This window comes from Corvus cornix, chromosome 7, assembly GCF_000738735.6.
Source record: "Corvus cornix cornix isolate S_Up_H32 chromosome 7, ASM73873v5, whole genome shotgun sequence".
In the NCBI taxonomy this organism is placed as follows: Eukaryota; Metazoa; Chordata; class Aves; order Passeriformes; family Corvidae; genus Corvus; species Corvus cornix.
In genome coordinates this window covers 17,467,491-17,495,258 of record NC_046337.1, presented here as the reverse complement: position 1 = coordinate 17,495,258, position 27,768 = coordinate 17,467,491, and the positions used below count along the sequence as shown (strand labels likewise).

Below are 27,768 nucleotides of genomic sequence, written 5' to 3'. Positions count from 1 at the left end.
TGTCAACAATTTGAGATGTTTCCCATGCAGGGCAGGAGCTCTAGACTCTTTCTGCAGCTCTTGAGGAGGCAGAGGCTGCCAGAGTGGTCAGGCTGCACTCTGCCAGCCGTAGCCTAGGACCTAGGGGGCTGCATTTACCACACATTCTGTGGCAGGTTGCAAAGAAGCAATCTGTAATACCAGAACAGTTCCTTTAACAGAGCCATGGGATGGAAAAACACATACTAGAAGCCATGAAGGACTAGGGTTAGATGCCAAATGACTAAAATTTCCCAATTTCCTGTTGTTTCTCTGCACAAGTTTGTTTGGGGTCACTGGTGTCTTGAAGCAGGAGCAATAATGAATGTCAGGAGGACTTTCTTCATGACTCAGGAACAACCACTGGAATATATTTGAGACTTATGGTCATTCCTTTACCTTGGCCTTGATCATGTCTGAATATTCAAAAATGTACGAGGGGTTTTCATGCAGCAAGTCTGATCAGAGGTTTTGGATTTGCAATGCACAAGGAACTCATGTAAGGCATGAAATGCACAGTGAATATGAGATAACCTCCTCCTTCTCAAAGATAAGGTGTGAACTTACTGATGCTTTTCGGAAGTGGAGTAAATTACTTCACACATTGCTAGCTAAGAGAATTTGCAAAAGGAGTTAGTGTGGAGTAGTTTATGAGCTTAAATTCACACTTCCATTTTTTTCTTCATGGTAACTTTTAATGTAGAGAAGCATTTAGTCATCTTAATTCTGAGAGTCTTAGTTCAAAAAGTGACCAGTGTTTTAAAAAATTTAATGTAATGTTCTTGTATTTTCTTCTGCAATCCCACTCCTCCACAAGCTGTTACACACTTTTCAGTTAGTTCTGATTTCAAGAGTGACAGTATGAGATATTTTTCTTGAAAAATAAATTTAGTGTTAACACGGAGTGTTGACATATGTTACAGACACCTGAAATAAGAAGAAATTCTAGGGTTAGTAGACTAATAGTACTGAAAGTCTTATGTAACTTCTTATACTTTAGGTCTTGCATCTTGCCCAGCATCTTGCCTGGCTTAATAAATTCAAAACTGAGGGAATCCTGCCTCTTGTAAAACTAGAACTTCTGAATCCAGACCTCTTTGGCACATGAGGAAGAACCCAGCAAGAGAAGCACTTCCCACCAAATCCTGCTGTCATTCCAAATGCACAAGGATTTTTAAAAGCAAGAATCTTGCTCAGGGCTTTATGCAGTCTGATTTTGACACCCTCTAAGGATGGCAACTGCACAAAACCATCTGCAAAGAAGCAGGCTTTTAGCCACATTTTTAATTGTTTTGTTCAAATTCGCACTTCATTTAAAATGCTCATGGAGGTGGAGTGCTAGTGAACTTGCCAACCTTTTTGAAATGTGCTGAATCACAAGAAAAGTGAGGATGCTTACTTAGAGAAGGTGTCCTGGGCTACAAAGCTTGATAATATTAAACTAGGTAAAACAAGATTCTTTCAGAGTCCTCACAGGATCACCATCATCACTTTCCACAGGGTCCTAATTCAAAGCATTTTATCCAAAATTCTAGGCTTTTCAACCTAGTAATAACATACCTGCAAAAACTAATTTCTATGACCACAGAATGTGGTTAAAAATAAAAAGTCAGTCAATTGGATAGAGCTCAGTGACTCTAAGCAGAAAATGAGAAAAAAACAGTAAAAAATAATACCTTGAATTTAATTCTTTCAATTTCAGTGCTCTATTAGACTGCTTTAGGTAGGACTTCCTTTAAATATCCCATACAGCACAATTTGAGGTGTTTAACTGATTATTAATCAACTGGTACTTTTCTTAAAAACTGTTCTTTGCAAGTTCAGCTTTATTACTTGATACCTGATTTTCCAAAATGCTGAGCACTTGCAGCTCCCAGTGGCTTCACTTTCACAGTAACCACAGTAACCCAGGAAATCAGGTCAGAGCACACTTGTACTCACGTGGCAAGGCCCCAGGTTTCAGTGGAAAACTATACATTTTGAAGACTAAGGCTTTTTTTTATTTTGCTACACCTTCTACTAAGAAGTGTCTATTTTTCCACAGCAGATGCTGGAGCCCCGTCCATTTGAGCTGCCAGCATCCCAGATCTGTTTCCAAGCGTGTCTATTTAAAGAGTGAGGGTTGTCATGCTGGAAAGTACCTTAAAAATAGGGGTCTGGTGCAGGACCTAGCCCCAGCTCCCCATTTATTCCATTCTGTATGCCAATAGCAAGGAAAAATAAATTATGAACAGACACCTGCTTCTGCCCTGCTCTGGATTCTGGCCAGACTATCTGAAAAGGTGTAATACAAGCAGCTGCTGCTTTCTAAAGGTAGATATTTATTCACAGGAACAAGAGAACTGTGATGAAAAAGGTAAAAGAATTAGGACTCTGGAAAATGCAATTTCTTAGAGATGCCTACAAGGTGACACAACTTTCCACCTCTCCATATGCAGAGGGACCTTCTACAAATCCATCCTTGTGCTACATAATCTGAGGCACCTGGACAAATCAGGTTAACGCAGAGTTCCTTGTTTCAGTGACTCTGCAGAGCACAACTGGAGATTAGGAAAATAATTATTCACTGTAAAAAAAGAGTGTATATGACATTAATCGAGATTATAAAAAGCTAACTGCATCTGGGGCTAAAAAATGGTGTTATCCCAAATTCTCATTAATAGCATCCAATTACTGTCTGTGGTTATGTAACTGTTCATCTCACTATGTGGCCACTTACTGCTGGAGTCTGTTGCTGCTCAGCATAAATTGCACAGAGCACAGTGTGTAAAGGCACTAATGGCATTTGCTTTGCATTTTGCAGGACAAGGATAAACAAAAATATATTCTGAAACAAAATTGCAGTTTGGGGGGAGAGGTCTTCCCAAGCACATTTTAAAATTTTTTTATGTTTTAAAATTAGTTCAGCTGGGGGGGTTGGGGGAATTTTGTTTGGTTGGTTTGGGGTTTTTTGGTAGCAAAACCATATGATTGTCATGGGTTATAAAAGAAAGTAAATGTTTTCTCTTTCAAATACGTAATAAAAACTAGTACACTATCACATAAAACATACCATTAATTTTAGAGGGTTTATACCCCTGAATGCTACATAAATATTTCAGATCTCAAAGCGCACATCATTAGAATATGGGAACTTTTACTGAGCAGTCTGTGTGTGGGCACTGACCAAACAAAATGTCAATGAGCCTCTTCTGATAAGAACAAGCAGAGATAAAGTGGATGGAAAGATCTGTGAGTCAGTAAATACTGCAAACGACAATCATAACAGGTCAGGCAATTACCACAAGAAGAAAAAAACAGTGATAAGTCCAGCAAATAAAATGTGATCCCCTCATAAGCCACGAAACATGAGAGAGAATGACAGCAGACTAAAGCTGGGGTTCACAGGACATTAACCTTTCTGAATGGAGAGCTGACTATTGCTGTGGCATCAAATCCAACAGCCAATCTGTTTGTATAGCAAATAACCTATTTCCTTTGTAGAAGGGAAAACAGTGTTTGAGTAGTAAAGCTACTGTGAGAACCAAGGAAACAAAATCAATGAGCCAAAACATGAGGGAACAGTTGCAAACTGAAACAATAAACAAAAGAGTTATGAAAGATAAAAGCCATAGACTGAAGCAGCAGGAGAAAAAAAGAATAGGCTGCAATGATTTCTGAGGGGATAGTTTTTCGTTTTCTTCATGGTTAATGGTGAGATTTCATTGACCCCTGCTGGAGCAGGGTCATGATTCTTAAGATGGAAACAAAAATGGCTGAAAAAGGACAAAAAGCAGCACAAGTAGTGAACGCATTCAGTGTGAAAAAAATCCAATAAATACTAAATCCTCCCCCATTATAAGCTTAATTTCTGCCTATGTTGGAATGGAGATGTCAATTTGCTGCTATCTACTGAAAAATAATAATTTAGCAAGCAGTCACCACAGGGGTTTTTTTTGCCATAAAGAACAAAACATTAAACAACTCATTGTCACAATAATAACATTTCTTAATCCTCAGCATACTGTCTGGGGTCTGAAATCACACAGCTGATTCTCAGCTCCTTCAGAAGTGCCTGCAAAATATCCTTCCTAGAATATAGTGCATAAAGGTAATCCTAAGAAAATAGAAATTATAGTAAAATGGTGGTATCTGCTGGTATTGAGCTTAACTTCTGAAATTTTCTACACAAGGAAAAAAAAATGCCTCCCGCTTTATATAAATGAGTATATATAAAGTTACAATGTGAGTTGATAGACACAATCATGAGTTGACAGGTAGTCAAGCTTATTTTTGGAAATAACCCAGACACTCTATTTTATTCCAAATATATATTTTTACTAGCCCTGAAAAATTAATAACACCGTTTTCTGGAAAAAAAGCAGTATTGTAAAATCAGAATTAAGCCTTGTAAGTTAGCTAATATTCTGCTCTATCCAGCAGAGCTCCAGTGCATAGGTCTAATATCAGATATTCAATACATTTCTTTCAAAACACATATTAGCTTAACAAGGATCTATGTTATAAGCCATATTAATCATGTGTTTGCAAACAACAGCTTTTATCAACATTGATTATTTTCTTGATAGAACTACAAAATCAATAGGGGAAAGTGAGACAGTAGATATAATATATTTAAATTTATGATGTATTTATGTTTAAATTTCAAAATTAAACTTTAAAGAGCTTGCATGAAATTATTTTGATAGATTAAAGTCATAAATGAGGGATATCAGTATGTGTAAATGCATCAGAACAGTGTAAGAGGCTAGCCAGAAAGAGAAATCATTAATAAGAAAACAAGTATGATGAAATAAAAAAAATTAAAGATCATAGCTTCAAGAAAACCATTTCATATATACATATAAGTAAGAAAAGGAAAAAATCTGTGAGGACAGACATCTGTGACAAAAGTGAGCAACAATTCAAATGTAAATATTCAGTGTAATATAAGGACAAATTAAACAGGTGCATGTTGCTCCATTTTTCAAGCAATGTAAAAACTCAATACCAGATAGATGTACAAACAAGAAATGGCCCAGAAAAAGATCCCTACCATGATCAAAGGCTCAAAAAGAAATAACCAATGTGTAATGCTAACTGCAATGTTCAGGGAAAAAAAATAAATGCAGCGAAGAATTAAAAAGAACAAGAATGTTTCTCATATGAATTTCCCCCAGACTTAAAAATACCTTCTTAAAATCTGAGATATTTCCAGAGCAGAAGTAAAGTAAGTATGGGTAAGGAAATAGACTAATGTGAGTGCAGAGACTGACCACATGGGTATCAAATATACATTTTGAGTACCCGAAACTAATAATGAACCCCCAAATCCACATATTGCGTCCCTTGACTTCTGCACTTATCAGGTCATGATGATTTGTAGATGCTTTATCTGGAACACTGCAGGCTGCAGTGTGGCAGGACCTCTGTGGCCAGAGACCCTGGCACTCCCTGCCACAGGGCAGCACAGATGTAAAGGTTTTCTCCTCTCTTTTTCAAAAATGCAGCTGAAATCATGATTAGTGGTGAAGGCACTTTCCTTTGAGACAGAATCTGCGTGTTTACTGCTTTCTGAGGAAGAAACTGAACTTACATCCTAATTTGTGAACTGATGAACTCTAGAATCTGACAGAAAAGGTGAACAGCACCGTCATTTTCTTCATTAACTTAAAGAAAGGGAGACTGCAGAAAAATGCAGCCTGTTTTTGCAGATATGCTTTTGGCACTCTGCAAAGAAACTTCTTAGGTTAAGTCTCAGAGTCAGTTAAAGTGAAGGAATGTCTGCTTCTGGGGTTCCAGTCACATTTAGAGGGAAAATAAGTAATAAGATGGCTACATAGACATCATCTGCTCTGGGCATCTACAGAAGCACAAGCCTATGTGCTTGGGGATTTTAAGATGGAACAGGGAGTTCCTTATTGAATTTAGGCTCCACAAAGGTTAAATAGTGGCTGAATAGATTTAGATAATTTGTATCTACTCAGCTGTTGTCTTAGGTGCCTAAATCCTTTCCTGGAACTGGACCAGGAGAGAGCAGAGCACTGTGCTGTTAAGTGCTCTGCTTTTACGGAAAATCAATGCTGAACTACCATACTTTCATTTCGAAGATCCTCCCCCAGCATTTGTATAGCTTGCCATTATACAACTAATTGGACACATTATAAATGCTTAAAGATATAGAAGGGCTTTAACAAGGAGGGAAAAGCAATTATTTAGTTTAGTACAAGAGTATGAAAATCAGAAGAAAATTCATGTGTGTTGGAATTACTGAGAATTAACTGTATTCAGATGAGGAACTACTATGGACTTTAAAAAATAGCAGAAACTTCAGCATTTCTACTATTTAAAAAGAGAATAAACATATCACTGATAAGTAGAAGGAACATGGTATTGCTAGGCAGCTGATGTTGTGTGTCATCTCTTCTTCTTAATGATGTGACTCGATAGAATCAGCTCTCTTTTCCATTTTGAATATGTGATTTTGAAGCAATTAGTGATTATCAGAGAAACCTGTGGGAACATGACCTGGCTGCTGTTCTCTTGCCAACGCCTTCTGAATTATCAGGTTTTACTCATTTGATCCAGGACAGTAAATCCATGCCTGGGACCTTCTGAAGATCATATTTTTCTCAGAAGTAAATAAAGTAATGAACATAGAACTAGGTGAGGTAACACTTTTTGTAAAAGTGATAAAGCCTATTACACAATCAATAGCGTAATGCTTTAAAAAGGGAACATCCATTATCCTGTCTTAAGATCCAAGGGAGAGGAAATGTTGAACTCCATTGTTCTCCAGATGCATTTCTCCATACTTTGGGAACATTTTACAGTACAGAAGGTTGACCAACAAGCACTAAACTCTGAGAACTCATCTTTGCTCAGAAGGTCAGGATCAGAAAAGAAAATCACGAAAAGAAAATCACCAAAGTCTGGGCCACTATGGAATCTCATTTTCCTTACTTCTTTGTAAGATGATTGGGTTGGCCCCAAAAGCCAACCATATCCTGGGCTGCATCTAAAGCAGCATGGGCTGTAGATCAAGGGAGGTGATTCTGCCCCTCTAACCTGCTCTGGTGAGACCCCACCTGGAGCACAGCATACAGCTCTTGGGTCCCCAACATAAGAAGGACATGGAAGTATGGGAGCAAGTCCACAGGAGGCCATGAAGATGAGCAGGGCTCTAGAACACCTCTCCTGTGAAGACAGGCTGAGAAAATTGGGATTTTTCAGCCTGGAGAAGACAAGGGTCTGGGCAGACCTTATTGCGCCTTCTAGTACCTGAAGGGAACCAACAAGAAAGATGGAGAGTGACTTTTTCAAGGGCATGTGATAATAGGATGAAGGAGGATGAGTTCAAGCTGAAGGAAGGTAGGTTTAGGTCATATATTAGGAAGGAATTCTTTATTCAGAGGGTGATGAGTCACTGAAAGAGGTTGCCCAGAGCGGCTGTGGATGCCCCATCCCTGGAAGTGTTCAAGGCCAGGTTGGATTGGGCTCTGAGTAACCTGGCCTAGCAGATGTCCCTGTCCATGGAAGAGGGGTTGGAACTGGATGATTTTTAAGGTCCCTTCCAACCCAAACCATTCTATGCTTCTATGGTTCTGTGAAACACAGGACAGAAAAACTATCATGCAATTAGAGAAAGTCACTGACCTCTGGAGATACAAAGTCTTTTCTTCAGGGTAACTTCTTTGGTTAAGGGAGTTATCCATTGGCCAGTTTGTCCAGCAAAGCAAACAACTTTTAGAAAAATATATTCATATATTTCAATACAAATATTAACAAGAATTTAAGCAAACACATAATTGGCAGGCATTATATACAAACTTGGTTAACTTATTTCACTGAAAATATATTTCCTAACAAATAAAATTTTTATTAAAAAAAAAATTAGAAGTTATTCATTATTATTAACACTTTTCCACTTCACATTTTTTCTACATATATTTAAAATTTTTATTTATTAAAGTCTTATCTTTTTACTGAAATACATGGATTTTCATAAAATGAAAATTAAAAATGTGAAATTCATATTGCTAAAATATAAACTGGAAAGAAAAATGGGAAATAGGTCAATCTTGAACTCTATTGAATGGGAAGAGCTTTAAAACGTCAGAACACCAGATGCATTTTGACAGGTAAATGTAGTTAACCATATCAATAGTGAAAAGTTCACTCTATAGGCTTCCGAAAAGATAAATAAACAAAAGAAACAATAACCTTTTTTCCTCCTAATTTCTCTTTTTTTAAGCCAAGCTTACCTTTTCTTGCATCCTGACTTAGTAGTTTTAAATGCTTGGAGATGGGCAAGCTGTAATCAGTTTGCATTTAAGATGTAGAGTGCACTGTGAGTCTGATAATAAATTATTTAAATGAAAATTACTTCCATTTCCAGGAGATCTTAGGAATCTGTGAATATAAGCCTACTCAGGAGCATTTTAAAGTCTCTATTTATTCACAGCAAAGGCTTTTAAAAACATTGAATAATAAGAGTCAAAAATGTTGATTCTCTGTCCTTCTATATTTATTATATTAATGGTTTACTAAGCAGTATAAAGGAAGGTATTTTCTTTGTATAGCCCACTGTAAGACATCAGAATAACTTCCTGAAGGCAATACACATTCATTTTCAGACAGGGAATATTTCCCTTTAAAGATACTTCATTAATTTTCCAAGTAATTACCAAGCTTCTAAGAAAAAAATTCAAATAATCTACAGGATTTGCACAGCCTTTTTAACAAGGATATCTGGATGACTCCTTACTTTTTAAATATATTTATTTTACTAATAGGAAATAGAGACTCACAGAAACATAACTGGCCTTTGGCTGCATTGGCTGCAGACTGCCAAGTACACTCGGTCAAATCCAAGCCACATCCTAAAAGGCCAGGACAAAGCTGCAATGCAAGTGTGAGGATGCACAGCAGCACAGCCTCTCTCCCCACATTCCATGTTGTGAGCTCTGTTGGAAAATTTTAGGCATGAGGGCTGTATCTTCTTCACCCATGCCACACTACCTTTCTCCTTCTGAAGGCAGTGGCTATCCTAAGCAGTCTCCTGCTCTGTAGAGGCAGAAGAGCATTTGACACAAAGGTGACAGGCAGACCTCACAGTAAATACATGAGTTATATATAAAGGAATTAACTCAGCCTGTTTCTTGTCTTCATAACATTTCTTTTTCAGTAATAACAGGAGAAGGACTGAGAGGAGCACTGTGCCTACAGTGTTGTTTTCTGATCTGCCATGCTGTTCAGAAACAACAATTTCCCAACAAAATATTAGATGGCAAATGGCTGATATAGATAAATTTACATTATCCCTTCTTCATTCTTAAAACACAATAAAATAGAGCAAGCTCGTTATGAGCTGGCAGAACATGTATGGCTGCAGAACCTCTGCTCAGGTGCTTCTGTGCTCAGAGGCCCAAGGGAGCTGGAATTAGAAAAGTCCCAGGTAATGAAAACATAAAATTCCACCAGGAGAACAATTTATGTCTTCTAGAGGACTGTTGTAATCAAAAGCACATGACTTGTTCATGCTCTTTACTGCTGAATAAATGTAATTCCTAAACAGTTTTGAATATATTACATACATTTACACAAACTCTGGGAAATCTTAGGGCTTTCTATTCACTGTATTATCACACATCTCATGACAGATATAATATTCTGCCTAAAATATACATTATTTGAACTACTGCCCTGTGGAGAAAGAGGCAGTCACAGGCTTCTTTATATTAAAACCCAACATTTGAGGTTTACACCTGAATATGTTTTTATTTTTGTTTTCAGGGCTACAAGCGGTTAATTCTATGTTAGTGATAACCAAGACCGCTGAATGATTATTCATTATCTCTCAGAACTAGTCAAATAAAAATGTCCATTAATATAATCAGTAATTATATCCCACATCAATCACCAAGCGAACTATTCAACTTTTGTCCCTGTACCACAAATTTTCTGTACATAATAGTCACCAAACAAAAATAGAATCTTCTTCTGAAAATATCAGATAAATTATCCATAAATATTTGTTTAATTAACCAACCTTATCACTTGTCATGTCTCCAAGCAGATGTTAAGTATTTCCCTGACTCCTTTCCTAAGTTAATTAATATCTGGTTACAGACCTTTATTCCTGTGTGCCACAGCAACATGATTTTAACATCACTTTCTTACCTGTGGTCAGGTACTAGTTCAGAGTAAATGACGTCCAGTCACAAGTCTTTATGGTCATCCAAATAAAGTTTCTCCAACCATGACCAAAGAACACTTTTTGTTCTTTCCTTAGCTCTCTTCCAGCTTCATTTGGATTAAAAATACTGTTGTATAAACACCTTGCAAGGCAAACAAAAAGGCCAGAAACCCGATCTGTTTAATTACCTTCTGTCTGATGGGTTATTCACTTTCTCTGCTCAAAAGTGTTTAAATGTGTTTTCCAACCAGCAGTATGGTTATCTTATATGCTGATCTTTAAAGAGAATATCCTAAAATCTATTTTCAAGTCTAAGACAATCAGGGCTGGGTCGAGTTAGCTCAGGATATTTCCAACTCCTAGCCTTGGCAGCATCTCTTTGCCCTATTGAAGTGATAAAGGCAGAAAGACTTCATCGTTTCCCACAAATACACAGGTATTTTTATTGCTTCTAAAAGAATATGAAACCTTCTTTTTTGAGTAACTGGGAGAAGAAATGAGTGTTTCTAGTTCCAACACTTAGCCTAAGCAGCTACAGCAGCTCAGGGGCTCAGAGAAACAGGAGGACAGGTGATGAGACAGTTCCTGTTCTTGAAATTCAGCAGAGAGGACCCTCTGTTGGGCTGGTAATAGCAGAGTTCCCCCAGTGCCTTACTCAGATTTCTTAAGTAGCATCACTGGTTTAAGCATACATAACTTGGGGTTCCTGCTAAAAGAGAAAGTTTTGTCCTCCACCAATTCTTTTTCTAGGTTGATTTCAACCTGAACTGTGAGTACATGAACACTTGTTCTGGCATACGGGAGTAGGCGGCACAGGAGCAAAACAAGAAGACAGAGATGGGAAAGGATAGATTTTTTGGAAACATACATAATTAATGCCAGCTTCTGAAGCCATGATGTTAAAGTCAGCACCCCAAGACAGCGGTGCCCTGGAATCATCTCTCTTAGAGCTACTAGGTAAGATGTCAACAAACTCAATAACCGAGATTTGTTTAGCTATCACGACAAAGTAATATTTATGTTGATTTATGAAGGACAAGGCACTTAAGTCCTGTTAGATAATTCCAAAATCTGATGGCCATGCAAAAAATCTAAAATTGTTTTGCCTTAATCCAAAGCTGGATATTATAAAGTGACTGTTCTAATGACCTGAGTGGAATCACTTACAGAATCATAATCATTAAGGTTGGAAAAAACTGCTAAGTTCATTGAGCCCAACCAACACTGAAACTGTTGTGTTTCAGTGTTAATACAGAGTCATAGATTTCTATCTTCTGATGCTTTATATGAGGGGTATCTTAGTCCACCGACTTTTTTTAGTGTCTTTCTGAAGGTCAACATGAGCTTTCATGTGGTCATATTTCCAAAGTTTTATTTTTCAATAAACATTAAAGAATTCAGCCAGGTATCTGAATAACATAAAATGGCACAGCTCTGATGAAATCAGCACATCCATGGTCATTTATTCCAGAGAAGGATGCACTTTATAAAAATATTCTTTAATTATCTTGTGACATTTAGGGATTTAATGTAGAAGGAAATAGATTTTCCATCATATTGGTGGCCACTGAAGAAAAAAAAGCATGAATAATGCTTATAATCCCTTCATATCCCTAACCGGTCACAGTTTTCAATTGATGTTATATTCTTGGATGTTTCAGCCATATCTGACACCACTGAATAACACTGAATTGCTCAGAAGTTATGCCAAGCTGATACAAAAATTCATTAATTTTCTTACCTGCCCATGTACATGACGTTTCTTCTGGCAATTTTTATTCTTTTTTCCCCCATATTCTTTTCACGTATCCAGGGAATTATCATTTTGTCTGTTGTTATCCATTGTTTCTATGCTTCCTCTGTGTGAAATGCTCTAATTGCACAGTTTCGATTTCACTTATTCAATTGCCCCATTTTGTGATCAAAGTTGAAGTCTATTTATCTTGCCTATATTTTTAATCTAAAGCTAGCTAATATTTAACTCTACAGGTCAGGTAAAACTTTCCTGTTTAATGCTGTCTCACTGTGACAAAGTTCAGATGATAATTAGGGGATAGGCATTTATAAGGAGTGTCATATTTATATTCTGCTTTGCTATTTGCCATAGTATTTTCATAGTGCTTGGCATGATTTAACTGGCAGCTCTGTGAACTCTTAGTTATCTAACTGAAATTGATCCATTTCTTTAAAAATAAAGCATGATCAATGTCACAGAATATCACTTTCATAGATGTAATGGTACTCTACCTAGCAATGTGTAACCATACCTCAGAAATAATTTCCCAGTTCTTGCCTATTTAAATACCAAATTATTTGTTTATTCAGAAATAAATTTTAAAAAAGGAGAAGAATTATTTTCTAGTTTGCTCTATGATAATGTGAATCAAGAACAAAAGCAGTACTAACATAAAGAGAAGAAATCTGGGTCATACATAAACATATGTCAACAAGTATCTGAAAAATTTAATTTATGTTCCTCCAAGTAAATAGTAGAAATAACCTGGCTATCCCTATCAGCTTGCTGGTTTTTTTCTGTTGGCAGTTTACATAATGAAAATAATGACATGAAATCTAAACTGTACACATCCTACAAAGCCACACCCTTTTTCTTGCTGCCATTAATCACAGAATCACAGAATATGCTGATTTGGAAGGGACCCACAAGCATCATCGAGTCCAACTCCCTGCCCTGCACAGGGTCATTCCCAAGAGTCACACCATGTGCCTGAGAGCATTGTCCAAATGCTTCCTGAACTCTCCAGGCTTGGTGCTGTGACAACTTCCTAGGGAGCCTGTTCCAGTGCCCAGCCACCCCCTCTGGGTGAAGAACCCGAGTCTGTTCCAAGCAAGGTATCAGAAACAGTGTAGCCTAAAGGACTATGGCTGTCCCTCTGTACTCAGAACTGGTGAGGCCACACCTCAAATCCTGCGCCAGTTTTAGGCCCCTCTCTCCTAGAAAGACACTGAGATGCTGGAACTTATCCAGAAAAAGGCAACAAAGCTGGTGAAGTGACTGGAGCACAAGTCTCATGAGGTACAGCTGAGGGAGCTGGAGTTGTTTAGCCTGGAAAAAAAATACTGGGGGCTTCGTTGCTCTCTGCAACTCCCTGAAAGGAGGTTGTAGCGAGGTGGGGGTCAGCCTTTTCTCCAGGTAACCAATGATAGGATGAGAGGAAATGGACACAAGTTGCTCCAGAAGAGGTTAAGGTTGGATATTGGGAAAAATCTCTTCACTGATGGGCTGTCAGGCATTGAAATTGGCTGCCCAGGGAAGTGGTTGAGTCACCATCCCTGGAGTCAGTTAAAGGACATGTGGTTGTAGCACTTGGGGACATGATTTAGTCGTGAACTTGATGGGTTAACAGCTGGACTCTATGATCTTAAAGGTTTTTTCCAAACTAAATGATTCTATGATTTTAAAATTAATTTAAAATTAAAATTCTTCACATTTGCTATTTATTTATTCTTGTTTATTTCTAATGCCTTTGGTTGGTGACTCACTTGATTGGCAATAGCCTTGGTTTAAAGTGTAGATCTTATGTACTTCATTCCAAAGTGCTAAATTATCACTGCTTGGTTTCTTTTCAGATTCCTGGGTACATGCCATTTAAGAATGTAAACACCCCGCAGACATGATGTAAACATGTAAGGATTTTAGTCAACACACTGTTCGGGATTCCTCTCACATTAGCAAGGACAGCACAGACAGCTACCAGCTCCAGGTGTTTAGATCTTTTAAAATATGTAACACATATGCAGGTAAACTATGTTTCTCTTTAAATAAATATTTTCTATCAGAGCTTTCTTACTCAGACTTGCATAGCACATTTATTTCCCTGGGTCATTTTCCATTTTACAGCAAATAGACTATAGACAGAGCATAGCAATCTGACAGCAGCTTTTCCCTCCATCAATAGTATTTCTATTTAAAGATGAGGATTCAAAATCAGTATTGAAGATACATGCTCTCTCTCCTAAGGGGAGTCAGTGTACCTGTACATAATTCACCCCTTCTGTTAGTTTAGTAAGGACAAGTTTAAAATTCAAGGAAGACCTGGCACTAAGTCTTTTCATTTAAATGTCTGTTGCTCTGCAGGTGTGAGTTCATATCTTCACTTAAAGCCAGCTTTACTCTCTGACCATATTACTTGTCTACAGGAATGCTGTTGGCACCACCACTGCTGGTTTAACCGGTATCCAAGAAGAGGGTCACCCCCACCATACCTTGAGAATACAAGGATCTTCCATGACATTGTTGAGCTTGAGTCATCAAAAATCTAACAAAAGTAGACGAAAAAAGAAGGACTCACATAAAGCTCCTGCATCCATTGAGTTCGCTTGACCCCTAGATATTCCTGGAAGGCATTCTGGTATTGTTGCTATCAAACTTCTTTTGCCTCTCTTCTCTTTCCCATTTTCTTATTCTCCCACTTTGTCCTTGTGTTCTCTGTTAAAAAAAAAAAGAGCTCAGTTAAACTGTTTAACAGGTATGGCCACATAGATAACAGTATTACAACAAATTAGTCAAGCATGAGTTGGTATCAAAACCAGAAAGTGAAGGAAATTTTCTCTTATGAGAAAGTAAATTTTCATCCAATGAAACTAAAGAAAGAATATATGAATCCCAAAATGCTACCATCACACCTGGCTAATGCTATTATGCAGTTTGCTGCTGCTTCTCAGTGTGAGAATACAGAAACCTGCTACAGTTATTAAGTTGTGAAATGGAGACTTACCATAAAATACATATAAAGTGCAATTACTATCATAAAACATGCTGGAGTGCAATTTAATTTCTCTGATAAAAGTTCATATTCTGCTTCCTGACATTCTTGACTGATTGATTTAAACAATGCAGCCTTCACACTATTTTAAGAGATTAAGCTCAAACAAATAGCCTGGCCAGCCATGATCCGTGACCTTCAGTACCTGCCACGGGCCTTCATGGATGATTTCTGATGAACACAGCCCAGAGTAAATACACTCTTGTAGATTGCTTGTTCCTGTGATCATAATTATAGGCACACTGTCTTTCAAGGATTAATTACAGTGTAACTTGCAGGTTTTTTGCTTTTATAATATAGTTAGCTTGGAAGAAAATACAAATATAATAGTGACATTGTGATCACAGGGGCATTGAAGAGCCATGTGTTTCTATGTCCAAAAGTAGGCAGAATTTTCACAAAAAAATACTGTCCTTGAGGCAGACATCTGTATCTAATTATAAGGTTAAATGTTTGGGCTGTGAAGGTAGAGGACCACCCCTGCTCTTAATAACCTACTTATTTGTTTTAAGCATTTGTAAAAGAAAATATCACAATAGCAGCAAGTGGAACGGGTACCTAATTTATAAGAAAAAATGAAAACAGAATTAGGCATTTTAATGAGCCTCTTACTGGATTCTTTCACTGTTTCCTCCATCTCATTTTAAAGAAATAGAATTCCCTTGGAAATTCTAATTTTAAAGATAGAAATAGTATTCAAATTGATTTTGCTTCCTTTGCTCAACACCTAAGAGGTATCTAAACTCAGCTACCAAGACCCTGTACAAAACTGTCTGGTGCTTTACCTTTAAAGGGCAAAGTTTTAGAAACTGGTCTAACAGATATCAGAAAAACTCACTTTTTGTAAACTCAGCTGCCTAATTACAGCTGTAGACTAAAAGAAAACGTTTTTGGTATCTTTTTATTAACTTGGGTATGTATAAACCAGTTAATTTCTAATCCCATGGCACCTTTTCTTTTCACCAGAGGATCAGGAAACAACTGGTCCCCTTTATGACTCTGGTTCTGTCCTATATGGCAGTACTGACTTCAGTGGAATAACTCTTAATTCACAGAACTCTCTGGAGAGAAACAGTATAATTAGATCCCTTAAAATTATTAGAAGTGGGAGAGTAATACGAGCCCTAAAGAGCTGTTTTTCTATATTGAAATGTTTTAGTAGCAGTAGGTTGCAGGGAAGTCTATTGTCATGTGCTGCCTGTTTTTGGCATTATTCTGCTTAAAATGCATACTTGCTGGGGATTTTGTTACTAGGGAAGTATAAGTTACTAATATATATATAAAAAACAGGATAGCGTTTAATAAAAAGAATGAGAAAAAATTTATATCAAGAAAATCATGTAAATACCTCCCATCTAAAAATAAACACAGACTGCAAAATGTTTCATGAACACAAGCTGGAAAAGTGCCTATTAGAATCTGACTGATGCATCAACCTGTGGGAAGAGGGGGAGAGGAGGGATATTTGTCTGTGAAAAGCTAAGAGTTCTGGAGACATTTATAATAGGTTAGGACCCCCTGAAAAAAAAGTACATCTTTCCTCTTCTTTTATAAAAATCCAAGCCCTATAATTTCCTTTTGTTTTACTGAATCACTCTTGAAGTAATTTGCCTAACAGAAACAAAGGAAAAAAAACCATCTTTAAAGATTGAATCCCTTGCTACCTTTCAGAAATTTCTTACTATTGAAGAATATCCTAAATATTTATATCTGAATCTCAGCTATCCAATCAAACATTGGAAATATAGCAACAGTACAGAGACATTATATAGCATAGAGAGCAAAACTAAGGTAAAATAAATTGGCTAGTAGTTGTAAGACAGAAGATGCTAAAACGTCTTGTAATCACTAAACACACAAGTGATTGACAATTTGTTATTTATCCAGAAATATTAAAAGTTTTAAAACTAAATAAGGTGTAAAATACAATTATTGACATAACTGATTATATATAATGCTAGACATTTTTAATTCTATATATTTTTAGGCAAAAATAATTATTATTTTCCCCCTTAATCTAACTTCCTTTCATGTTCTCAAATAAGCTAATTTGGCTTGAACGAGATGTGCTGTTAAGCAGTGATTGTCACATATCACTATAATGTTGCCATCCTTCCTGAGGTATTTTCACACAGGAAAAGCAGATGGCATTATAGCCAGGGTTCCACTACCATATTATCATATGCCATGATCTGTCTCAAGTGTGAACTATTTTGGAAGGATTTCAATGCTCTATAGATTCTTAGATTCATAAATTGATAAAGTGTTCCAAGACCCACAGCTGTTCACGTCCTTGTGGATTAAAAATACGTGCAATATTTTTGGCTGATCAGGTATGTTCTACCTACTGATACCTACTGGCTTGTCTGAAATTCACCCATGAATGTGTGTGTGTTCAAGCAGCAGGAAATGTAATTCTATTGATATAAAACAGAATATTGATAATTTCTTTTCCTTTTTCACTTTCAGGAATTCTTTCTGGCAGTAAAATATTCACTTAGAAGATCAACAGGAAAGATGAAAACATATGAAACAGAGTCCTGAGGTTATTCATACCTAAAGTAAATTACACAAATGGGACACCCATCTTGGAATCTTCTGGGTGACAAAACATGGATCACAAGTTAGTTTATGAGAACTGAGATGAATAAATTGTTCTCTTATGACTATTTAGTCTTTTGAACATGACTATTGCAATCCAAATTATTCTGACGTGCACACTTTGACTATTGCTTGTCCATACACCCATCTCCTTTGAGCGCTGGCTGGTGCACCCGCCTTCACTACTTCTCATGGAAACTGAACTAGAACTAAGTTAGTTTATGATCCTTTTTCAGAATTCATCAAGAGCAGCACGTATTTTTTTAAGATGGAGAAGGCCAAGTAAAGCTATAGGAAGCAGACAGTTTTCAATTATTCCAGGTAATAAGATCTGCCTAACACTTGTCATCTGCACGGTGATTCTACTACTCCCTATCAGATTACATTTCATTTACTAACATTTAAACAAAATTAAATCAGACCCCTTGTGTCTTTACCTCTACAGCAGTTATTCAAATTACCCTGCTCACTTGACTACTGAAAAGGCAAACATGTCAGTGCTGAGGATAGAGAGACACAATAGAGGGAAATCTGGTAACCAAGCAATGTAGTCATGAGCTTCCATCTGTGAGAAGGAACAGCAAAGTTCCTGTGCTATGCCAGCACAGGGAGAAGTGGAAGAAATAAATATCTTATCCCTGAACGTAAAGAAAGAATTATAGAACTGGAAGTACTTTATGGTAGATTAACAAATATTACTAAAAGACATCTAACTCTCATGAGAGAAAAGCAGTACTAATGCAAAGGAGCTGTGAGAGTTGGCAGAAATGTTGCTTTTGTCTAGATAGTTAAGAAAGAAGAATAAAGGGTACAAGCAAGTACTCTGGATTTATATTTAATGTTTAGTCTGAAAAGGTTTCAGGTATCACCGACAAGCATCCCACTAGCATACATGTGTATGACAGCCTTTTAAAATGTAAATCAATTATGTATCACTTATGGAACATCTCAAGCCTAGGGAATGCTATTCATACCATTGATGATTTCAGCTAATGGTAGAAATGGAACCACGTACTTCAGGGAGCCATATGAGGCCAGCACATAGATATTAGAGAGAGAAAGAAGTGGCATAATTAAAACCTCATCTGCACATTCTGGATAACCAGAAACCAAATCTCAGTATATCTGAAAATATCAAACATACCATCATGGAATCATATGACAATACAGTTGTGAACAACCTCAGAAGGTTCAATTTCCTGCCCAAAACAGTGTCAGGGAAACTGTGAGACCTGGTGGTTTAGGAGTTTATCCAGCTCAGTCTTGAGAATGTCCACGGAAGGAGAATGCATGGCTTCTTTGGGCAATCATCATGACTATGTGAGATTAGCAGAGAAAGGACTATTGAAGCACTAAATGGGATTAAATTTTTGTCCTAAACTGAAGATGTATTTGGTACCCCTTAGCCTCAAAGGATGTATAGCCCTAGACTGGGATAATTTACAAGGTCTGAAAACTGACATTCACTTTCAGGTGAACCACAGCAGTCTTGACTTTTCAGGTGCCAGTACAATGAAATCACTATTTGAGATTATCACAAATTCTCCCTCAGAACAGTCCTCTGATTTGGAATGTTCACTTCCCATAATGTCAGTATTTCCTGGGGATAAAAATCATCTTTTCCTGAGAAAAAGTAAAAATGCCTTTAGGAAATATTTTCTCTCAATATTCAATATGACTTCATGAATTTATTTTTTTCATGATGAATTGGATTAAAAACAAGGCCTATGTTTTCAGCAGTACAGTTCTGTGTCTGAATCTGCCCATGGATCTGTCAGGATGTGGAAGTCTGGAGGCAAGTTTGGATAGGAAGTCATCTGAATTGTGCATTATTGTCCTAACCTGACACAAAAACATGGTGGTTTTTAAAATCCTGGATGTGCTTTCTTTCCCGCTATTGACACAGCATACGAGTAAATGAGTAAATGAATATTTATCTAGCTCAAATCACATAAAAATTAATGTCTGTCTATATCGATTTTTTTTCAAGAGTTGTGAAACCAGACTTTCAAAATCACCTGTGAGTAGCCTGATTACTGAGCTAAAGGACAGATTCTGAGTGATCGCTTCAGGTGCTACAGCATGTACAGAGGAACTCCTCTTTCAAAAAGCGTATCTGGATAGTTAGGCTGTGAAAATAAGTATAAAGTGTAAAAATAGTTAAAATTATCATAATCATCAACAGAATTAATGTCTCTACTGTGATACATCTATCTTAAATAACAAAGAACAATAAAAAGAAAAATTAAAAAAAAATGAATGTGTAATAATGAGATAATCTTGCTATTTCTGAATATATATTTCAGTATAGCAGTGCTTTTATTACTCTTTACCAGCAGAAAAGTTGACTTTCATCTGAAACTATTATTCATGCTGATGAATAAATTGAACTGGATGAAAGACAAGAGCTAGAAAAACTAGACTGAAAATATACATTTGACTTGTATTGCAATCAAATAGACATAATGGCAGAGATGGGAAATACAGGAGAGATTATTTAAATAAATTCTGTGTTAGGCAGCAGAAGACTTTCACAAAACAACATACGTCATCGATTATCTCTCTCTCTCATCACAGATCAGGAGCAAAACGCTCACTTGCCAAAGAACTGCCATTCATATTGGCTTCAGTAGGGTTATTAAATACAGTATTTAGCACTGATGAAAAATCTCCAGATTCAATTGCAGCTGTATCAATACAACTCTGGAGACGTTAGCTCCAGACAGGCACCTGGGTTTGGAAATGTGGCCCATATTACATGTATTTTAGCTGCACAGACAGCAGATCAGCTGACTACCTTTGCAGAGGAAAATGCTGTTTCAGGATATGGGTATCTCTTCAAATGAATTAGACAAATGCTGATTTTTTTCATATAATTAGACATGATCTCATGCTATGATATTATGAAAGAAGAGTGGAAATATTGAAAAAGAAATATGGGAACTGGATATTTGCAGATTATTTTTGACAGCAATGTGAACAAAAGCACTGGTAAGTACAGTGTCAGGAAGAATTAGTCTACATGATTCTGGACTCTACACAGTTTCAGAAAAATATTATTACTGTGAGAATAACACTGAAAAAATAAATGTGGAAAAATACAGTTGTAGGGAGAAAATATACATGCCAGGTGGAGAAAGCTTCGCCTACAGAACTGAGTGTTAGAATATGCTAATAATAAAATCGTTAATGACTAAGTGAGCACAGTGTAGAAACTGCAGTTACCTTATTTAGATGAAGTGACTGTGTAAAGTATGTTAACAGAATGCAGAAAGAGCAAAGAAGGTATGGAATACTAAAAATGAAAAACCAAACTCTGATTGCAGGGGCTTTCTAATTAACATAGAAACACAATATACTACTACTGAGATATTTAGGAAAAATAAATTTGCCTTCATCAAGACTGTATGGAACCATTGACACTAAAGCCTTGTACTATTTTGGTGCGGTTTATTTCTTATGAGTGAAATAGGAATTTGCTATGCTGTGTTCTGGGACACATATCCAAATTTCTCAAGCTTACTGCACTCTGACTGAGGTCTACAGGGTCTTTGGGGATATATAACAAACATCCTTACGAATAGCAAAAACATTCTCAAGCTGGAATAAACATCTGAAACTGTATTTAGAGTTGATGGAAGTTATTTTTTTCCCCCTGAACTGTTTGAATTTATATTAAATTTTGACTACTAAATTTCACTGCATGTTATAATTTCAGACCAGTTTCAGGTCAGTTTCTGATTAGTTTCTGGTCCATCTATACTTCCATCTCCCTGTTCCCTCTATTCCTCTGCCTTTGAGGCTGAAAAACACAAATAACTGACTATAACTAGTAGGTAGAGTAGTAGTATTGATAGTAGTCAAGCAGTGAAGACAGAAATCTGAAACCAAGGGGAAACATGACACAAAAGGCAAAAGGGAACAAAATTTATGCAAAACCATATCATAGCAGATCAGCCCAAGAAAAGGGAACAAAAAAAACCCATATTTATCTATCAAAATAATTTTTTCTCAATCTGCTTAGATTATTTGTACTACCAGGACACCAGTGTCCAAAAGGAACCACTTACATGCTTCAAATCTGTATTTTATTGACCTTAAAGTTTATCTTTGCTGGAAAGAAATTTGTACATGATTACTGATTGAAAGTACATCCAATTTGATATTGTCCAAACGAGATAAAAGGTCTCACTGCCTCTTGGTCACTCTCAGGAAGAGTGTTACCATGAACCAAGTTCAGAGCAGCTGCTGTCCTTTTTCGCCCCTACAGCTGCTCAGCAATGCCTCACTGCCAATTGCTTCAGGGCAGAGGAAGGGAAAACTGGAGTTCTGGCTATCTACTGCTTGCTAAACCAGCAGCATATGGAAACATTATCCAAGGAGGAATTCAGCTCCTATATGCTGATCTGAGGAAAAAGGCTGAAGAGCAGAAATAACCTTCTTCATCTTGTGACCTCTCTGAAGCTAACCTTGCCAGTAGAGAGGGGCATCTACAAAACCACTTGGGAACAGTAATTTCATTTTGTGAAAGATTTTGATACAGCCCATTTTTATTTATTATTGCTTAGAAACTAAACTGTTTGAAATTTGTGAAAGGAAATTGGGCCAGCACAGAATGTGCTGGGGCTACTCACTTTGACAGTCCTGGTTCAGGCTACCTTTCCCTGAGGACACACACCCCAGAACCCTGCTGCAACTGAGCTGGGAGGAACTTCAGGCAAAACCAGAAACCTTGTAACCTCAGGAAGGTCTAGGCCATTGCTGTACTTTTCATTGGCATCAGGGTGAGAGCCAGAAATCACCACAAATCTGCTCCAAATGCAAGGTGCAGTCTTTTATTATTATTGATAAAAACACATTCAGAACATGCAGATGTAGAAGAAGGAATTCTAACCGCAGTTTATTCAAGTGAGAAGCTAAGAAAAGGAATGAGCCTCACCTGACAGATGGCAGTCCTAACACTTAATATTTGAATACACTGTGGAGAAGGCAATGGGAATTTGAGTACAAAGATAATTAATTTTAGAAATGGATCTAGCTCAATTAGTAACTTACAGATAATAACTTAATTTTTTTATGCTTTAGCAATTAATTTTTTCCCTTTCCCAGCTCATTTGATATTTTCCAGGCATACACTTCTGAAGAGATTAAAACTTAAGATTTGTGATATAATAATAATAAGCATGATAGTTCTTACATGAGTTTGCATGAAGTATTAATATAAAATATCATACCTGAATTTATGTTATGATGGAAGACAGATTATGGAGAATGCATATATTTATCTTCAAGTACATTTCCTGTGGTACAGAATTACTCACAAATATACGGAGCAGCATACTGGCTTTGTATACCATTAAAATTCTTCTATATATAGTAGGAGGAAACAAATAAATTAATAGAAGTATGTTTCATGTCTAGCCTAATTACAATCAACGTTCTTTCTGGACTGACAGCTGTCAGAATCATAGAGTCATAGCACTGTAATCCAACTAGAAACTCTTGAAGAGGATCAGCACATGCTAGGGTCATTCCTGATGCTCTAAACTGGCCAGAGAAGGTCAGCACAGAGTAGACCGAAGCACCCATTGCAGGCCAAGAACCCAGGGAAACACAGTGTGCATCTAAATGCTGAAAACCCCCAAGGCAAGAGCCCACACCAAAATTGTGGCTTAATATGAGGGAATGAAGCCCTGTGGTGAGACAGAGAGACACTGAAAGAGTCTCTCAGAGGAAGAAGTGCAAACCTCATTGCTTTAATAATTTAAATCCTAAATGAATAATACAAATGCAAATATACTAAAGGGAACGATCCACTGGCAGGACATTGAGTAGATGGATATATTAATGGTTTTTGTAATTCTCTTTTCATACCAGTACCTGCTAAATCCAAAATGATCCTAAGTCATGAAGTTCTGAATGCCTAGGCATTCTCATATAGCACATAATAATAGCAATGGATACTGTAGAATAACTAACAACTTCTTGTGAATCCTTACAGAAGAAAGTTAAGTTGCTTGCTGTCATACTGTTTTCACATGTGATGTTATCTTTAATAGACTAGGAAATTCAGCTTACAGAAGTTCTGCTCTTATGGATTTTGCATTTATAATTCATATTCTTGTCATTAAATTCCTGTCTCTCATAGTGAATTACATGTAAAATATACATTGAATGAAATCCAAAAAATAACTTTTTTTTTTATTACTGATTAAACTAGCTGTAAGATTAAATAGAAATTTTTATTCACTTTTTAGACTGTAATTTTGTGCAGACACTTCTTTTATCATCCTAAAAACCTGACAATCTTTCTCCCATGTATATATCTGATGTCCTGAATACTAATAAGACCCATATGCAGACACAATGATGACGTATGCCTTAAGGCCAAATACAATAATTGCCTCTGTGCAATCTCATTGACATTAGGGGTCTTGCCAGGAATAGGAGCCTTTTTTTCTTAGATAGAAAAAGTGAAACACAAAATAACCATAATCAGACCTAATTCAAGGTGAATTTTGTAACGCCAATAATAAAGCATTCCCATTTTCCTATGTAGGTAGCTGTGTAGATCATGTGGCTTTAGAATTAAGAATGACCTGGTGTCCTGGGGCATCAGCACAGCGCAAGTGAAGACAAAGTACTGCTTGAAGGAGCCAGCTCTGGTAGCAGCAATTGCCACCACACTCACCCTGTGCCTTTCTCAGCAGCATCAACAGAGATTTGCTGTTTGGATGTTCATGATGTTCAAGAAGCTGATTTCTATCTTCTTCCAACAGAAGTAGTTTGGCAGTCTGTTGTCCCACGCAACTGCATACTTTTCCTGTGCATAAAGTGCAGACAGTCATAATCTAAATGATGGTCATTATTATTGTGAAGGATTAAAACAAAATCTAGTGCTATAACTTGAAATTCTGGAGAGACATTAAAGAGATGAGAAAGCAAGACTGACAAAAACTAAAGGAGATGATAAGAGACATCAACCTGTCAGGGAGTCACAAAGGTCATTTTAGCACAAAATGGGATTAAAAATAAAGTTTTGGTATTTCTCTTGACAGCTCTGAAGACAATTCCAGCCTTATTTAAAATTGTGAGTATATGTAACATAGATGGATGAATAAATTACAGGGGCATGCAGGATATACATGGTAAAAGCAACACAAATATCCTATGCTATCTGGAACAATGGCAGGGCAGGGCAGGGCAGGGCAGGGCAGGGCAGAGAAGGAAGGAAGGAAGGAAGGAATTCGGAAGGAAGGAATTCGGAAGGAATTCGGAAGGAAGGAAGGAAGGAAGGAAGGAAGGAATTCAGAAGGAAGGAAGGAATTCGGAAGGAAGGAAGGATTAACTGTATTTTGCTCCAGTACAAAAAGTGTTTACTCAAATAGGAATGCACTTATAAACTGTGTACAGGAGAGCAAACACAGCACTTTGAAAAGTCGAATATGATAAGAATGCTGGACTAAATCTATGTCCTTTTTTTCCCACCAAAAATATGAGGGGAAATATGATTAGAGCCATTTGCCCAAAGATATCTTTTCCTGACAATACCAGGTTTAATTGCTAACTGCCAAGATGTTGAAACAGATCAGTAACACGTCTTTAGGCATATACTCGTCTAAATTCTCTTAAGGAACTTGAGAAGGAAGCAGTTAAAAGTGAAAACCTTGTAACCACTATTTCAAAATCAGCTGCTCTCCTTGAGGCCAGGAAATGCCATATATAGTTCTGCCGAGGAGCAGCAGCGCTCGCTGCGGAGCTATCCTTTGGCTGTGGCGAGGGTGGTGCCACAAGGGCCAATGCCACAAGGGGGCAGAGGACACGGGATCGGCCACGCCGGACGGACTTGAGCTCTGCAGACACTCTCCCTCGGTATTTTGGTCTCTTGCAAAGTTAGCAACTGTACAACTTTACAGATAAAACATATATCTCTATGGCATTCTCCATTTCTTTAATCACACTGGAGACGCATATTTATAATGAATTCAAACTTCCCCACTTGCCTGCATATTTTCCCAATCAAATGCAAATTCTTCCACATTACTTTCTCTGTGTTTGTTGTTAGCTGTCCAATTTTAATATATTTTCCTCTCACACTTTTCTCACTATTGGCTTGCTGCATAATTATCAAGCAATATGCACTATGAGTATTAAGCACTCCAAGGGCAATAGATCATCTACAAGACTGCAGGAGTGTAAATCACCACAATGAAAGATTTTCTGATGTCACCTATTGCTCCTGTAGTTATTACAACCCATCATTCTTGTGAATTCATTCCCTGCTAAAAACCACATCTCAGATCTTGTCTTTCAGCAGCAGTTATCTTGCTTTGACTGGGGTTATCTTGATCAGTTCCAAAACAACCAACCAACCAAGGTGGATAAAAAGGGGAAAAAAAGAAGACTCTAATATGCATTCACATAATCAACACCAAAGTTCAAGCTACCCAAAAAGGGTTCTCCAGAATCATGGAGTTCTGGTGCCTTCAGTTTTCAGGCAAGCATAGTGTGCCTCTCAAATTTAACATGAAAAGATGGGGCTTCAGTGAAATTTGAATTCTTAAAAGTATTTTATATTTTTTATTTCTTGGTTTTTTTCCAGACAGGCATCTAACCCACTGGACTCTGGACTCTACTGGCCTCTACTTGATCTAGTTTGCTACTAACTGTTAAATACTAGAAGCAAACACTGATTGTTCAGTAAAGGTCACCGTTTTATTGTGATTATTTCTATTGCTGTTATAGAAGTATCAAAGTAACATTTTTACTGTAAAAATGAGAATGGCATCACTGCTGGCCATTATGACTTGACTAGATGCTAGGTGCTATAGAAAGTTAAAATAAATATGGTCCTCTTCACTCTTTCTGCTACTGTCTTTGGGAACTTGAATACATTTTCAGATAAATATATGTTCTTCATTAAGACAAAGAGCAATACGAGAAAAAGTCAACTTGAAGACTCATCCACTGTCCACAGGAAAAGTATTTAAAAATATCTTATGAGATTTTTTTTCTCTAGTGTTTATCAGAATCAAAAAAATGACTTCCAAATATTATTGCAAAAAAGTACGTGGCTGTTTTTCCTTTGAGTCATACCTCTGAATATAGAGATTTAAACATTTGCTTCTGGAAATAAGCAATGTTCACTTCCTAAGATTGGTTATGTATCTCATTACATATCACTTAATGTAGCTGAGGCTTTGTAATTAGTATAGAGTCATTAGTGTGTGAAGCATAAATACAGTTTATGTATATATAAATTATATTTTCAGACATCATTCACAGTTGTGATCCAGGATGATTCCACTGAGATTAAATTAAACTAGTCCAGAAATGCACCTTCATACTCAATAGACTGTGCCCCACCTCTGATAAATGTAGAGAATGACACACGGTAACAGTGAAACAAAGGCCACACCTGAGAAAAGCTCACGGGAATAAGGAAACACCTGTTCATGCCGTGGAAGAACAGGTGGGAAGCGGTGGTTTGCCGGCTCAATATCCTGTGCTTGTGATTACAAAGACCGGTGCTCAGGTGCCTCTCTTTCTTTGCCCTATGAGTTTATTAAGAAGCCGGCGGTGCTTTGCACTACCCTAGAGATGCCTTTCCAGCATCGCATGGCTGCCCCCCAGCTCCTTCCCCATGTCACCTCGCCGAGCTGTGCTGAACGCACACCGTTCTGCCTGCTGGGTAGCGCAGGAAGCCTTAATTACAGCCTGAAAATAATACCCGCTCCCCCCGGGAGCCTCCCCAGCTATTCCTGTGGGATGGGAGAAGCCGAGAGGATCCAGGTGGGGGAAGGCTGGCGCTCCCGGGCCCGAGCGCGGGCAGCGGCGCCTTCGTGCGCGCCGGCGAGGCGGCCCCAGCACCACGGCCAGCTCCGAGCGGGCGTCGCGCCCCGACGCGGCCCCGGCCCCGGCCCCGGGGCGGAGCGCGGTCCCGGGCAGCGGCTCAGCGACGGGGCGGCCTCGGCGCTCCCTGCCGCGTTCAGCCCCCGCACCCGCGGGACCCGGCGCGCCCTCCGCGCTGCTCGCTCGGCCCCGAGCGGAGGCTTGCACCTGCTCGGCAAGCGGGGGGCAGCCTTCGGCGCCGGGGGAATCCCGCTTCCTCCCAGGAGGGGGTCGTGCGGCGAGGGAATGCCCTCGCCTTGGTCACACTGCGGTAGGAGGGGGCAATCCCTTCCACCG

At 37.8% G+C, this 27,768-nt stretch overlaps 2 long non-coding RNA genes across 2 annotated transcripts in view; one reads left to right on the top strand and one right to left on the bottom strand.

The window, feature by feature from the left end:
* The window catches only part of LOC104693922, a 35,735-nt gene extending 11,183 nt beyond the window's left edge, over positions 1-24,552 (bottom strand). Inside the window, exons 1-2 of the long non-coding RNA XR_002047246.3 lie at positions 24,272-24,552; positions 14,506-14,642 (exon numbers count right to left, since the gene is read on the bottom strand). This is a non-coding gene — a long non-coding RNA (uncharacterized LOC104693922). The remainder of the gene's footprint in view (positions 1-14,505; positions 14,643-24,271) is intronic.
* LOC109145677 lies at positions 10,952-17,667 on the top strand. Its single transcript, XR_002047242.3, has 4 exons — positions 10,952-11,152; positions 13,784-13,954; positions 14,354-14,565; positions 17,449-17,667. It is a non-coding gene; the product is annotated as an uncharacterized LOC109145677 (long non-coding RNA).
* Positions 24,553-27,768: the final 3,216 nt, after the last annotated feature.